The following is a 15,996-nucleotide window of genomic DNA, read 5'->3' on the forward strand; positions in this document are numbered from 1 at the left end:
ATATAAATATACTATACATAAATAAAATTAAATAAAATGATTTTATAAAAATAAATTAATATGTGTAATTATTGCATATGTATCCTAATAAATGTCAATATTAATTTTTCTAAAAGTAGTTATAAAAAATTAAAAAATCTGGAATTAGTTATTTTAATTAGTATAATATTCGTAATCTAAGAGTACAAATATTTAAATGTTCATATTAATTTGGAAATCTGTTTGTAGTTCTTTCATGCAAATTTTTACCACCTTTGGTAAGATTATTTTCAACGAATTGTGCGAAATAAAATAAGCTATTATTTCATTTAAGTCCTCAAATGATATAATATTGAATTGGCGCGGCTCGAGTAATTAGAGCGCGTTTATTGTTGAACGTAATAAATTCTTATAAATTTTATTCAATCCTACCACTCCGTTTCATTTGTCATTCATTACCTCATCACGTATTCAATCAATTTAACATTTCCAACGGTGATATCGAATGTACTTTTACAAATAACTTTGTCGAGCGAATCGCGTACGATTAAATAGTGTAATTGTAATTCCATTTAATTGAAATTTATCATCATAATTTATAAATTCCTCACTTTTCGTATCATTTTTCATCGATACGTAAATACAAGGAAATATGGAAATAACACATTTAACCTCTATTATCTCTCGCGAATACAAAATCATACTTGTCATTTTAAATAATGATCGTCAAATTATGTTGCTTTTAAAACAATTTCTCACCTTCACGAGCTGTCTTTCTAATTAAAGCTTCTATCGGTAAAATCGTCTGTTTCCCAAATAAATTATTCGTACATATAAGCTGTGAAATATTACAAATTTTCCAAAAACCGAAATATTTTCCCCGGTATTAAATATTCAGTTATTCGACCTTACATTTATATCCATTCTCAGAACAACTTAATCAATCAAAATCAACTTGTAACTAGAAAACAAATATGGTTCGATATAACAATTACGTAATTATACAATTATATTTTCTATTATAATTGTCAAAAAAAAAACAAATTTTGTTGTCAGATCCAAATTTTCAATATAAACATTTAAATATCTTATATAACTAATTACACCCTAATTCGTATAGATACAATATCAGTAAGACTATCACTAGGAGTACTATATAGTATTACTAAAAGTAAATATACAAAGTATAGCAGAAAACACTATACAGTACATTAATCAAGCAATAAATTAACATAAAATTTTTCTACACATTTCTTCCAGGAATAATAAATAATGAATACCCTAATTCAATTACTACAATTATTCCATACCTATCAACTTGTAACTTTTCGCAGTACAATTCCCAAACTTATATTAATTCAAAAAATATCCAAATTCTCAAATTTTCCAACATCTAAATTCAAAGGAATAGTACCGTAAGTTTAAAAAAACAATAATACAAAAGGAACACAAAATGCAGCAACCTCCCTCTTCGTTCTGTACCAACAAAGAGGTTAGGTTGCTCGCGCAGCCTACTAGTGGCGCCACCTACGAGCCCGCACGCTGAAACCGTGCATCCCAGCGAGACACAGAGACGCGTGAAAGTCGGCTTGACCCGAACGAAAATAAAAGTCGCTCTCTTTCGGTCGTGGACAAAAATACGAGGAGAAAACGGTTCGGGAGCCAAACGAAGATTTCACGGCGCTGTTGTAATGGGGCGGCGTGTTTGCCAGGTCCGATGGATGGATGGATGCTTTGCTTACGCAGGGAACGACGCACTGGGTAAACAACGATTGGGTTTCCTCTTCGACCTCGTCCTTCTCCGTTAGACTCTCTACACGCTGGATCCTGTATCCGGCTCGTCGAGGAAAGGGTGTCCTCCGTTAGCTGAACCGATCCGATTTCGGGGTAGCACGAGTGGAATCGACGGACCACCCTTTTCTTCGTGCTCCCACGCTCTCTCGTGTTCCCATTGAAAATTGCCTGCACGAGGATCCTGACGTTACCGAGATGGATACTTTTGGCCGAGCATCTGGGAAATTCTAGTAACTTTCCAGTGGCATAGGATTTCCTTTGTCCATATCTTGGGTTATAGATGTGTTAGCAACATATTACGTCGAGAATGCGATGTAACTATTTGTGGTGAAGGAGATGGGGGTTAGAAGTTTGTATTTTAGGATTTTCAAAATTGGAAAAATTAATTTAGCCAGATAAATATTTGTGAAATTTCCAAATTGAATTATTTTATGAAAGATGGTCATACCCTATATTTGGGTTTTAATTTTTATACGAATGGAACTCGAATTGGGACAGATCGATTGAGGAAGATCGACGAAGTTTTAATCACCGATGAACGACTCGCGCATGCAACGTTTCCATTATGAATATCGTGGTGGGTGCTGGGAAAAAACAAGGGGCGTCCACCCTCTTCGTCCTCATCCTGTCCAGGAAGTATTTCTTCCGAGTCAGTGGACCAGCACGACGTCGAACAGGTCGCATCTGAATTTTTTCACTCGCCTTCGTTCCTGGCCTCGATCATCCACGATGCACGGTCACGAATTTCTGCTCGATAAGGGCTATTCTTCCGATTCAGTGACTCGCTTTACTTACGAATATAAAGCAATCTCGTTGCTGGATGCCTCCTTTAACTTCACGGTGTTTCACATTTTCTAAATCGGTACTTTTTATTATAAATCTGACAATTCTATAATCTATTATAATTATTTATCATAATATACTAATATACTATATTAATTATACTAACTTACATTACATAGTACTAATCACAAATTTAGTATTACGTAATAAATTACAAATTTTCCAAACTCTTTCTAAAAAGTTTATTACTTTTCTGCAGTCAGTTTTAAATTTTATTGCTGTATTAAAATGATACTACCTAACTAGGCCACAGATCCATACTCTTTTACTAAAACTTCGTCACAGGAATATTCACAAATTATGTTGAATGCGAGCTAAAATAATTGACACGAAGTAGAACAAAATATTCACAAACATGCAACACAGATATACATGTAAGAACCGAACATCAGCCCCTTAAAGACAAATCACTGTCCCGAAGAAATCAGGTGCACGAAAGAGGCAGCCAGGCAACAAAGGAACGTCTCGAGCGCGAGGTCTTCGGGTTTGGTAAGCGACGTGAGCGCCCCCTATGCAGGAAGTATTTCTTCCGAGCCGGTGATCCGGAGCGGAAATGAAAATTTCACATCTGAATTTTTTCACCAGACGTCCCATTCGAAGGGGGTAGGCCAAAGGACAATGGGAAAGCCAGTCCGTGTCACCCTTGCGTTAATTTCTAACGGAGTGTTCGCCCCACCTCCCGTTCACCCTCGTCGCAGCCTTCCGAACCACCCTTCTCGTCCTACGTCGCTCCATCCCCATTATAGAGACTTCTTCGGGTACATATCCGGTGACCCGATTTAAACGCCGAAGAGGTCCACTTCCTCTACTCGAGCAATCGTTTAATCGATAACCGGGGATCTATTTTCGAGCTCCACGTGGTGCTTTCAGTATTCGCCTCTTCGGGGGTGGAGAACATCTTTTTCATTTCACGGTGTTCGATTCTTATGGCGGTTCTTGGAAAGATTGAAGTCGGTTCTGAGGTGAATAGGGTGTAAGGTTAGGCTTGGTTCTGGGTGTTTGAATTTTGTTTGCTGATTTAGGGTAACAGGGATTAATAGGATTATTTCAACTTACAAGGTGAGTGCAAGTTCTTAGGGTCATAGATTTAGCTGAAACTCTGCAGGTTTGTAGATTTGGTCATGCAGTTCAAGAAAATGGACCATTATAAGGGCACTACTCGATAGTTTATGAGATATTTACGATTAAAGCTTTATTATTCTTAACCACTTCGGTACGAGCGTCGACTATAGTCTTTATATAGACTTTAGGTGATCTGCGTTCAATTTTCTGATTTCTCATTTATCAAAATAAAATTGCGAACATTTAGAAATATCGTGATAGAAACATATGCTCTGTTGATTTGCATTGCAAGTAAAGCTGCCTGTAATGTAAGCAAGCTTTCAGTGCTTCAAAGATTTCCTCATCACAGATCTGTAAAAGAGCAAGACGGATTCGTCGTCGATGCACAGCACAATGTATCGTGCACACTATGAGTGCTGGCTGTGGCAAGGTTTTGTGGCTGGTAAGTGGTTAACTAGAGATTTCTTTCGAATAGTTATCGATAGTTATCAAGTGGCATTGTGGCCTAACAGCGAAATCCGAAAATTGCTACCGGCATGAGAATTTTCGGATATCGCCATTAGGCCACGACAGCATTTGATAAATATTCGAAATAAATCTGTAATTAAGGCAATAATAAAACTCTGGTCATAAATATCTCGAAAACTATCGAGTAGTTGCCCTTATAATGACATATTTTCCTGAACTGGATGACTAAATCTACAACCTTGCAAAGTTTCCACTAAATCTAGGACCCGAAGGACTTGCACTCTCCTTGTTAGAGATATCGTGCATTTATGCATTTGCATTTCGGAGACAAACATTTTGTATTATTCGAAATGTTCGAATTAGTCGTGAGTCTGTGTATTGGTCACGTGGGTGTAAGAAGAGATATACTATCATAGTTACAAACATGCTACAGGTATTATTCTAAATAGTCTATATTACAGATAAATATATCTAGTATTCGAGTACTGTCCAATTCAAAATTATTTACTGCGCTGTGAAATATGTACATTGAAACCTAACCTACAATTAGACTCTTCTCATCGAAATGGAACAAAAAGTATTGTAGGACCTAGACACATGCATGAACTGTTCTCTATTTTATTTTGGAGAAGAGAGGATGATTATTCGTTAAAAAGAGAAGGAAATAGAAATTCCAAATTTGCGTGGTATCATTTATATTAGGCTATTTAGGATTACATTCACTGGATGTCATCTTGGGTCCTACATCTAACTGTCATTACATGCACACGTGTCTTAAGCTTACCAAAGACAGTATTCCACAAGCATGATGAGAAAAGGAAGGAATTATTCTTTAATTGGGGAAAAAATATATTTTCATTTACTTCGTACAAGTCATGCTCATGCATCAAATGCGCAATCACATCACAAAATTAAAAACTAATAAAGCAAAGAACTGTGCAGAAATCTGTTACATAGATACATATGTACACATATAAAATCGAAACCGTGTTATACGAGGGTCACCTGTGTACATACTCTATATATGTACATACTCTAGGTCCTGTCATAAGTACAAATGCTAATAAATTTCGATCAGCAAGTAATAAATAGCACAAATGACGCGAGAAGATTCCTCGGAAGCTTGTGCACCCAAAATCACTGGCCAGATTATCATAGCTGATCATAAACGATGGGGATAAGAAAGGGTTGAAGCTACTGGAAATTGGTCGACTGGTGTCCTCGACAAGCAAATCCCACGTCGAATTCATCCTCTCATGGTGGCGTCTCCGTTCGAGCGTCTGTCATCCCACTCACGATGATACCCCTAAATAGCAACCCCCATGGAGACAATCAATCAGCTGATCACTGGACCTTGACTGTGTCCACATTGCGCTTTCTACGCTTCCCTCTCTGTCTGTCCATCGTCCCCTCTCTGTCTCTCGTTCTCATCCCCGTCTCGCAATAATGGGCGTGAAGCCCTCTCTCTCGTCCGATTTCTCTCTGTCTTTTTTCGCTGTGCTTTACGCGTAACATGCCAGGTCGGCGAATAGACGTCATGGACGGCTAGAGGGGCGCGAGCCTATGAAATAAAATAACACGTAGCTATGAATGGATTGGCGCATCTGCGATTTTTGACGGTTCATCGTTGGTCATCGAACCGTTCCCCCCGGTTTCCTCCCTCTGTCGTTGTTGCTGTGAGACACGACACGATCCCAGGTAGGAAAACTCGCCGATTCGCTACGCAGGGGGCGCTGGTATCAATTAGACCACCGTGTCGAGCGAAAATTATGTTGTCTCGAGCATCGAGCTTCCGTTTGGCACGTTTCGTGTGTCCGATGACACGTGAAGGCGAATGTTTGCGTTATTAGTGTCCAATTACGTGGCTTCGTTTGAACCAGACTTGCACGAGTTAAGCACTGAAACTTGGAGAGCTTTTTCCTCGCTACCTGTGTCATCTTCATTCGACACAAGTCTTTATTTGTTTCTCAAAAAATTCCTTTAAGTTATACCTGTCGTTTACTATCAACAATAATGATAACTGGACGATGAGACGTGTCTGTTTTGAGAAGAGGACTGATTTAGGACTAATTTGTTTAGAATTTAAACAAAGCAATTTTTCTCCATCGAAATGTAATTGTATTTGGCAAAGGAGGTATATGGGAAGAAGGAACTGTTGAGGTTGTATTAATAAAATTAGAAAATAATTCAACGATGTACTTGTATTAACGTAGTACTTGGAATATATTTATTATAAACATTGGTGAATCAGAAAAATATTGCATAAACAGGATAGAATATTGATCAAAAATATCTTTAATTAAAAGATAAGAAGTCAGAATATGATGTTGATTCAGGTTCTATTACTAGCGACAGCCTTAAGACGATTTTGCTTTAACTCACTAGCGCCACCACGGTCTATATCTACAATAATATATAATCTCGGCATCAATTTCACTAATACTTAACACAACCAAACATTTTATCTTCACATTCCAATTATTGAACGTTCAGTAACTGATATTGGAAATAATTTTTCCAAAAACGAATAACCTGTGGGATCTCTATAAATCCTATTAAACTCAACAGACAGATAACCCTCAACCAGATTATACCTATTTTTGATCTTCTCTGAGCCTTTAACTATATTCAATAATTTCATAGTCACATTGCGATACATCCGTTTGTGAAATAGCTTTTTCTGATGAACTGACCTTCTAAACTGGTCTATCTGTAGTCTATCTCAACGAACACGATCCCCGACGATGTTCCCAGAGCAGACGCGTCTCTGATCAGCGAGCAGCCAGCAAAAGAAGAATCGTCATCCCAAACAATGACTCGGTGCAAAGTGTCAGTGACTTACAGTCCCCGGGGCAGCTGAGTGCGAGGAAGCGGCTTCTTGCAAACTCGCTGAGCCCGCCCTCCCACGGGGGATCGTTAGATTGCACGCGTTCATCGCCGAGTTGACATACAAACAGACGGCCAGTGTTGTAATTAACCGCAATCATCGACGGCAAACACACATAGCTCGGGTCCCTACGGGACATCATTGACCGAGCGGGCAGAATGTACCGCGGCGTAAGGAGTGCACACGCTGCTCGTGATCAATATTTATGACCCGAAATCCAAGGGTGGATCCCGGTTCACGAGCGTACGCCTCGGAGGATACGAGAACCGCGGTCAATATTTATGACGAGCCGAGCGTGGAGAAGACTCGCGACGACCTGTGACCGGATTTGTTTGGTTTCCGCTCGTGCAGGATTCCTATCCTCTGATTGATTCGCTCCTGGCCACCCGGTGGCGCGCGGAATGAAGGAGAGATCGAATTTGGTGAAGAGGTTTGCAAGCGTGGAGTTTCGGTTTCGCTTGGTTTCAGATGCTTTGGGAACAGTTGCAAAGTTCGGTCAACGTGCGGGGGAAGTTTTTGCCACGCTTTGAAACTGTTTGAGCTTGTCTGAGACTGTCTTAAATAGGTGTTTGCAGCTTAAAGGGTACGTTTAAAGGAAGCATTGGTATCAGTGACAGGTGGTTTGATAGAGTTAGAAATTAATGAAGAGATTAAAGCTTTAAAGGAAGCATTGGTATCAGTGACAGGTGGTTTGATAGAGTTAGAAATTAATGAAGAGATTCTATGATCTGGGTTATTATGAAGTTTCCAATTTGAAGTTTGAAAGTTGGGACTCGAATATTTTGAAATATCTAATCGGACTTTGTTGCACGATGTTGAGTTGTCATATTATCTGTCATAGTCTTCATAAACTCTCTGTAGATCTACATATACTTTCTTTAAAAAGGTTCTGAAATTGGACGAAGATCTGACTGAATGATAGAAACCTGTATGAATCAATCAACAAAGTTTAATCGATTCAATATCTTCATCGTTGATTATCAGCTATATATTCCTTAAAGCATCGTCTTAGGTGAAGCAAAATTATGACGAAGACCTTGGACAATGAACAATCTTCAACCAATCCAGATAGTATCCTCAATTATATATTCAATTATTCTATTAAGAACTATACTTGTCCCAAAATACTCTATAATCAATCACAGGTCTCACTGAAAATACTAAAATTATCATAAAAATCTTCAACAAACTCCAATAGTGTCTTCAACTATATCACCACCATCCATCAAAATCCACATTTCCCTTGAAATACTTTAATCAACCAAAGACCTCACTGTACATACCTAAACCATTGCAAGAACATTCATCAGTTTTCAGTTTTCAAACCTAACCTCAATAATTTTCATATCCCTATCAAATCTTCATATCCAATCAAAACTACACTTTCCTCAAAGTATCTCCTAATCGATCAAACCTACTATTGCACTATACTATAGTCAATAACTATAGTCAACGAAAACACCATTACAAAAGTCCCTATAAATGATCCGAGTTGCATGAAAAACATACTGAGAGCACCACTAAACTCCCATTTCCTTGGAAATACTCTCTAGTCAGTCAAAGACATTGTACAAACCTGAATCGTTGCAAGAACCTTCATCAATTTCCAGTTTTCAAACCTAACCTCAATAATCTTCATATCCCTATCAAATCTTCATATCCAATCAAAACTACACTTTCCTGAAGGTATCTGCCAATCGTTCAAAGATTCTATTGTACTATACTATAGTCAACAACTATAACCAAGGAAAAATGCCTATAAATGATCCGAGTTGCACGAAATACATACTGAGAGCACCACTAAACTCCCATTTCCTTGGAAATACTCTCTAGTCAGTCAAAGACATTGTACGAACCTGAATCATTGCAAGAACCTTCATCAATTTCCAGTTTTCAAACCTAACCTCAATAATCTTCATATCCCTATCAAATCTTCATATCCAATCAAAACTACACTTTCCTGAAGGTATCTGCCAATCGTTCAAAGATTCTATTGTACTATACTATAGTCAACAACTATAACCAAGGAAAAATGCCTATAAATGATCCGAGTTGCACGAAATACGTCCTGAGAGCACCACTCAAGATCGGTCCAGAGAAGCTTTGACTTTCCCTTTCCTCTATTTAAGTCCACCCGCGTCGCACTCATACATCTTCTTTAACGCGTTCGCTTTCGATACCCTTTTGTTGCTAAACTAGTAAATGTTTTATATACCCACGGAGTCCCTCTTCCACCCGGGCCGCTTGTACCCTCCCGTATGTACTCGCAAGACGACACAGATATGCTTTTAGCGGGAGCCAGGGGTGGCAACGGTGCGTTTCCGAGCGCACGCGTCTTCCGGCTGGCTATGCGCGTACACACGCATCGACGCACACCGAGATCGAGCTCGCATTAAGGCGACAACTCGACCAGCTCCTGCTACGACGAGGGAGAGCACCGCCAAGAAGGGAAAGCCTCGTGTCGCTGCCATATAGGGGGTTGCTGGTCTACTTTGCGCCAGATACTTGGACACCTGAAAAACTACTCGTCTCACGCTGATTTCACCGGGACCAGGGGTTATCGGCTTGGCCTAGCTCTTGTCTATCTTTGGTAGAGTCAGGCGTGGGTGTAGATAGAGGTTTATTTCTCGTTTGTTCTATCGAGAGCTTCGAGATCTTGTTTCATTGTTTGCGAGGTGGCTCCAGTTTGTCAGAAGTACGAATCTTTTGGGTTTAGGGTTGGGATGAGTTGGTACACTCTGGGAAATGTGAAGATTAACACATTAAAATGCGTGGACATGTCAGCTGAGTAGTTGGATAGAGTCTCGAGATGTTGCATCATTCGTGAGTTTGGACCAGTTTATGATAGTTATGGATTTTAGGTCTAGGTTTAGGATGAGTTGGTACACTGTGAGAAGGGTGTAGCAGTGTTATGATGTGTGGACATGTCAGCTGGGTAGTTGGATAGAGTCTCGAGATTTTGTTTCATCATTCGTGAATTTGGACCAGTTTATGATAGTTATGAATTTTAGGTCTAGGTTTTTTGATGAACTGATGCATTGTGGGAAGTGTGTAGCAGTGTTATGATGTGTGGACATGTCAGCTAGGTAGTTTGATAGAGTCTCGAGATTTTGTTGCATCATTCGTGAGTTTGGACCAGTTTATGATATTTATGGATTTTAGGTCTAAGTTTTTTGATGAATTGGTGCATTGTGGGAAGTGTGTAGTAGAGTTAAGATGCATGGACATGTCAGTTGGCTAGCTGCATATAGTCTCGAGATTTTGTTTCATCATTCGTGAATTTGGGCCAGTTTATGATAATTATGGATCTTAGGTCTAGGTTTGGGATGAATTGGTGCATCGTGAGATGAGTAGTGGAGGATTTTTAATTTTCCGATTTAGAAATTGTCTAGGGGTTACGAATTTTTTGAAAATCCAAAATAAATTTCTCTTTTTAAGATTTTTTGGAAAAATATGCATGGATTTCTATCTAAAGGCAGAAATTCTGGAGGTAGTTTATACTGAAATGCAACAGTCGTTGGTGTGAAAAAGAATTACGGAGGCATGGAATGAAAATTTTTGCTTTATCGCGTACGAAAAATTCGGAAAATTTATTCCCCTTTAATTAACGAGATGTGTTTACTCTGTAAAAATTGCATCGCATATTTATCGTCGAATTTTGAATTTCTATAATGTTTCGACATCTCTAATAAAGTACTCTGAAAAAATTGTTAAAAATGTATACTGATGCATACATTCAGTATGGAAAATTATTCCTCCATTTCTGCTGGAAGCGCAAACATAAAAGTCACTCTTTTGCTGAAATTGTTATAAAAAATACCTTTTTTGAAGTTTTAACATGCTTAATTATAAGCAATTTGTCGTGACTTTTTAAAACTATTTTTTCTCATTTCATTTTTCTCTCTCTCTTCGCCAGGAATTAAAATGAAAAAATGTTAAAACACAAGCATTTTGTCCAGAACAGTAATTGCGCCATTCTCTTTTTCATCTCCACCATGGAAATATAATGTTACTTTTAGTTAAAAATATCCTTTTAAATATTGCCGTAAAACGCAATCCCGTGTTTACGAATTATATTTAAAAAAATTCGTTATTTTTATATCTCTGTATGAGAACCGAGACGCGACATTTATACGAATTATCTGATTGCACGAAATATCGTTTTATACGGGATAAAAAGAATTATTGTTCATGGTAAAAAGTAACGAATAATATAAAATGAACATGGAATGTTGCTTTTTGTCCCAGCATTTTATAGGGGGTATATTGTTACGAAGTTATTGTAAAAAATAAATGTTGCATTAATGGATTTGAGAATATCATCCGACTAATAAAAAAGGCAACTGGTATAAATTTATCGAATTGTTATATTTTATACCAATAGCTTTTACGAGAACAATGGAAAATTCGACGTTGAAACTGATATAAAAAATAAAATCTCATATAAAATTTTAAGCGAAAAATGGATTGAATTTGAAGATGAAAAATTCTAAACATTTTCTATCCAAGAAAAATATTAATAAACGTAAGGAAATTACATATTATCGTGATTCATCGATTTTCTTAATCACATAGTATAATACATAATATATAATATATAGGATTAAAATTAGTTCAAAATATAGTTCATGAGAAAGCTTCCAATTATAAAAAAATATATCAAATTACAATCATTATAATTAGATATGTGAAACCTAAATCAAAACGATTAACCCAATTGACATATATATAATATAAATTATATCAGTAGAATAATTTGAAATATTATATATCCACGAAATATTCAAAAAAATTTTTATATTATACATGATATATAGGATTAAAATTAGTTCAAAATATAGCTCATGAAAAAGCTTCCAATTGGAAAAAAATGTATCAAATTACAATCATTATAATTAGATATGTGAAACCTAATTCAAAACGATTAACCCAGCTGGCATAAATATATAAATTATACCAGTACAATAATAAAAATATTATATATCCACGAAATATTCAAAAAAATTTTTATATTATACATAATATATAGGATTAAAATTAGTTCAAAATATAGTTCATGAAAAAGCTTCCATTATTTAAAAAATATCAAATTACAATCATCATAATCAAATATGCCAAACCTAAATCAAAACGATTAACCCAATTGGCATACATACATAAATTATACCAGCACAATAATTCAAAATATTATATATCCACGAAATATTCAAAAAAATTATCTAATTATCTCTTTTGTGATACATAATTATCATCTTCCAAATTCCCAATTTTAAATTAAAAACTTCCACTCTCCCGATAAATAGTTCTTCAAGTTACAAAAAGAACCCTAACCTAACCAATCACAGTACCCCAACAACTTCGCCAAAGTCCATTTCGAAACATCATACACCATTTTCTTGCTATATATTACCACGATAACAGGATCACCGGAGTAGGGTCGTGTCAGTCTCCCCAATACTCTTATTCACGAACAGCGCTCCGTTGAAAAGAACAGTCGCGAGATCTCGATGTCCAAGATGGCCCGTAACTCGCTCGACCTCCATCGCGGACCAGGTCGCGCTGCAATCGAGCGCAAAGTGCAACATGTACCAGATGGAGATCGAGAGGGAGAGCGCATAGTGGGGCACCTGTTCAGCGCGGCGCGCTCGCAGCGACCCCTGGATCGTGATTAAACCTCTCTGTCCGGCTGTCCCCCACGATCTCGTCGTCCCGTCGCCGAGTATCATAGGGTCCAGGCCTCCGACTCGACATTTGGTGTGATTGTCGCGAGGGTGCAGCGCGGTGCAACTGCTCTAATGCTGATTTAATCAAAGTCCTGGCTCCCATCCCTGGGCCCCGCACGGATTTACGTGGGGCAGTTCTTGTAATCTCGCGTGTTTTCTCTGATCTCTATCTCTTTCTTTCATTTTTCCCCCTTTTTTTTTATTTTTTGGATTCTTTGTCAAATTTTTGTGAAGATTCTGTTTTTGGTTTTCTTGGTGCTTTATATTTTTCATGAGATTCGTTATACACATAGAGGGTGACAAATGAGGAGGCTGAACAAAATCATTAGTGAGATATATTCTTGGTTTTGGAAACTTAAGTGATTTTAATTTGGGTGTTATCAAGTATTCACGAAATTAATTATTGATATTGAAATTATTAAATGAGATGGAAAGACTAGTGGTTTGGGATATTAACTATCTTTCACTTGATTAATATTGACTTTCATTTACAAGGTTATTATGTTATTATTATTATCTATATATAATATATTTAGGGACTAGTTTTACCAGGTGTATTTAGTTTTTCGAAAATTCTTAATTATTTACTTTTTCGTTAACTAAATAATTATAAAAAAATATGTAAAATAAATTACGATCTTTCTTTGTGGATAAATATATATGTATAAAAATGGAAATTTGAATATTGAGTATTCGCTTTGAACGTTCACCAACGGTAAAATCAATCTGCTTCCCCAAAATTCGACTATGTAAGGCTATCTTCTCAAACACGCTAGTGAATTTAAGGGATGCACGCTCGTACAGGGGTGCATCGTGCCCATATGGCCTGTATACACGCCGATTATTGCATTACCGATGTAGGTCCAAGAATAATAATCAAAGGGGACATTGAGTCGGTTACCAATCGTCAGCGATACATAACCTAACCTACAATGGATATATTAATCGGGAAATCTGCATTCGATTTCACGCTATACTTCTAATCTTATCGAGAAGCGATATCGATTGCATATTTATTTCGCCGCATAATGCACCTAATGGCGATATTAATTTTCTTCGTACCGCTGTTTGGCTATGGTGCAATTCATTTTCTCAACTTCCAGCTTCGCTCAGAGAAATTGAGCTTTGAAGTGATCAATAAATAATCAGGTTTATTTGTTAGAGAATTCTTATATTAAGTATTATAGGTATTAATGTTGACTATATGAAAATTTTATTAATTAAATTTAACAAAATTTGTAGTCATACTTGGAATATATAGTTATATGTAAGTATAATACGTAGGTTCTAAAATTGATTGCATCTTTTCTTTTTGTGACTTTTAATAGATTAATTCTACTAAAAATTGTATTAAAACGTATAAATTATATTCCTAACCTCCAATATATTAATTTTGTAAGATGAACATTAATACAATTACAGTGAATGTACTAATTCCATTAAAATATATATTCAGTTTCTAACCTCAAATATACTACTTACATGAAATAGATAAGAATTCGATTAAAATATAGATTGATTTGTAGAATACACAAAATTCAATGTATGGTATAATTCCATTGAGAAATCTATTCAAGTATATATTCAGTTTCTAACCTCTAACTTCAATAAAATATACGCAAATCCGATTAAAATTTAGTTTAAAATTAAATTTCTAACTTTTAAATTATGTACCTCGTAAAATATGAAATAATTTTATGGGATAAATATAAAACGATATTTAGTAGTCAAAATTAAGAGGTTTATATAAATATATTTCGTCGACAATCCTTTCGTCCGCACACGCCATCTTGCAGGAATTGTTGCGTCCTAGATGGCGTGTCGATTCGTCAGAGGCGTCGAGTAGTCGACGTGACGATTTTACGTCGAGGCTGGTTGTGCTTTTGCGAGACGGCGAAATCGAATTTATTATCCGGCAGGAAGGGTATGCGGCGGGGAACGTGTTTGCAGGGTCCTAATCGAATTCGGCTGGACAATAATCGAACGGGACCAGTTACTTTTACCGGGGACCTTCTGCGGGACGTGCCGGTGGTGTTAAAGTGCGTCAGTGAGCAAAAAATTAATAGCCAACGATTCCGTTTTAGAATTTTCGCGAAAATTTCTATTCCCAGTTCTCGAACAAACGCTTTTCTAAAAATAAAATAATTAAAAGTAATAAAAGTAACGAAAAATAATGAAAGCAAATACAAGAAGGAGGAATTTGATAATACTAAATTAAAATTATTCTAGGTTATTAAAATAAAAATAGTTTAACTGACTTTCTTCGAATTCTGACAATTTTTTAACGAATATGGAGAATCTAGTAAATTGAAATTTTCTATCATTGTATGTTATATAACATAATAGAAAATATTGAGATTATTGCTATTACTGTATATTATATAATATAGTTATATGGATTAGGTTTGAGTTAGGTTAGCAAATTAATAATTATATATTTATATTAATTAGTAATTAAATTATTACAGTGATATATGATAAAAGAATTGTGAGGCTTATAAAAATTTCAAAATAGTAATATATCAAATTATAAAAATCGTATAATCATAATAATAATACAATTAGTATTGAGCTTTGCATAGATTCGAATCGTTGTAAAATTTTTCAGTTCCCTGCTTATAAGAGACACGTGTAACCTATATTGTCAACGGACAGCGATGTTGAAGGCAAAGTAAGTGTCATAAGATAATATAGCAGCGATATGAATCGTGCTAGAATAGAAAATAAAGTGGTATTGCAAAACCATCTGTTTTGTTTCAGAAAATTATGACGATTGGTCGATGGACAATATAGTCACTTATAGTACATCGCTCATGGTTCTTGGAATAAGCTGATGCGATCGATAGAAGCACGAGTGAGTGATAAAAAGTAAAATGGATTGCTTCGTACAAAGTTTATGAAAATGGAAATTGGAATCAATAACACGGTATGTCACGACTCTTAATAACAGATTACAGAATATTACATCGATGACTATGCAGAAAGATAATTGCATTTACTGTAAAATATTGCTACATCCACTACACCTCTCACATATCTCGCCACTCGTGATTTAAATATCGATGAAACCGATTCATTTAAATATTAAATTGATCCATCGCGAACAATATATACAATTGATTACAAATTCAATTTCGAAAATCATTACATTCATCAATGTATTAAAAATTCAATCTATTCAAAATAAATATTATTCAAAGTAGAAACATGAAAAAGAGTTAGCAAAAAGGGGGGGGGGGG

Source organism: Eufriesea mexicana, unplaced genomic scaffold (assembly GCF_001483705.2).
Source record: "Eufriesea mexicana isolate 0111107269 unplaced genomic scaffold, ASM148370v2 scaffold49, whole genome shotgun sequence".
NCBI lineage: Eukaryota > Metazoa > Arthropoda > Insecta > Hymenoptera > Apidae > Eufriesea > Eufriesea mexicana.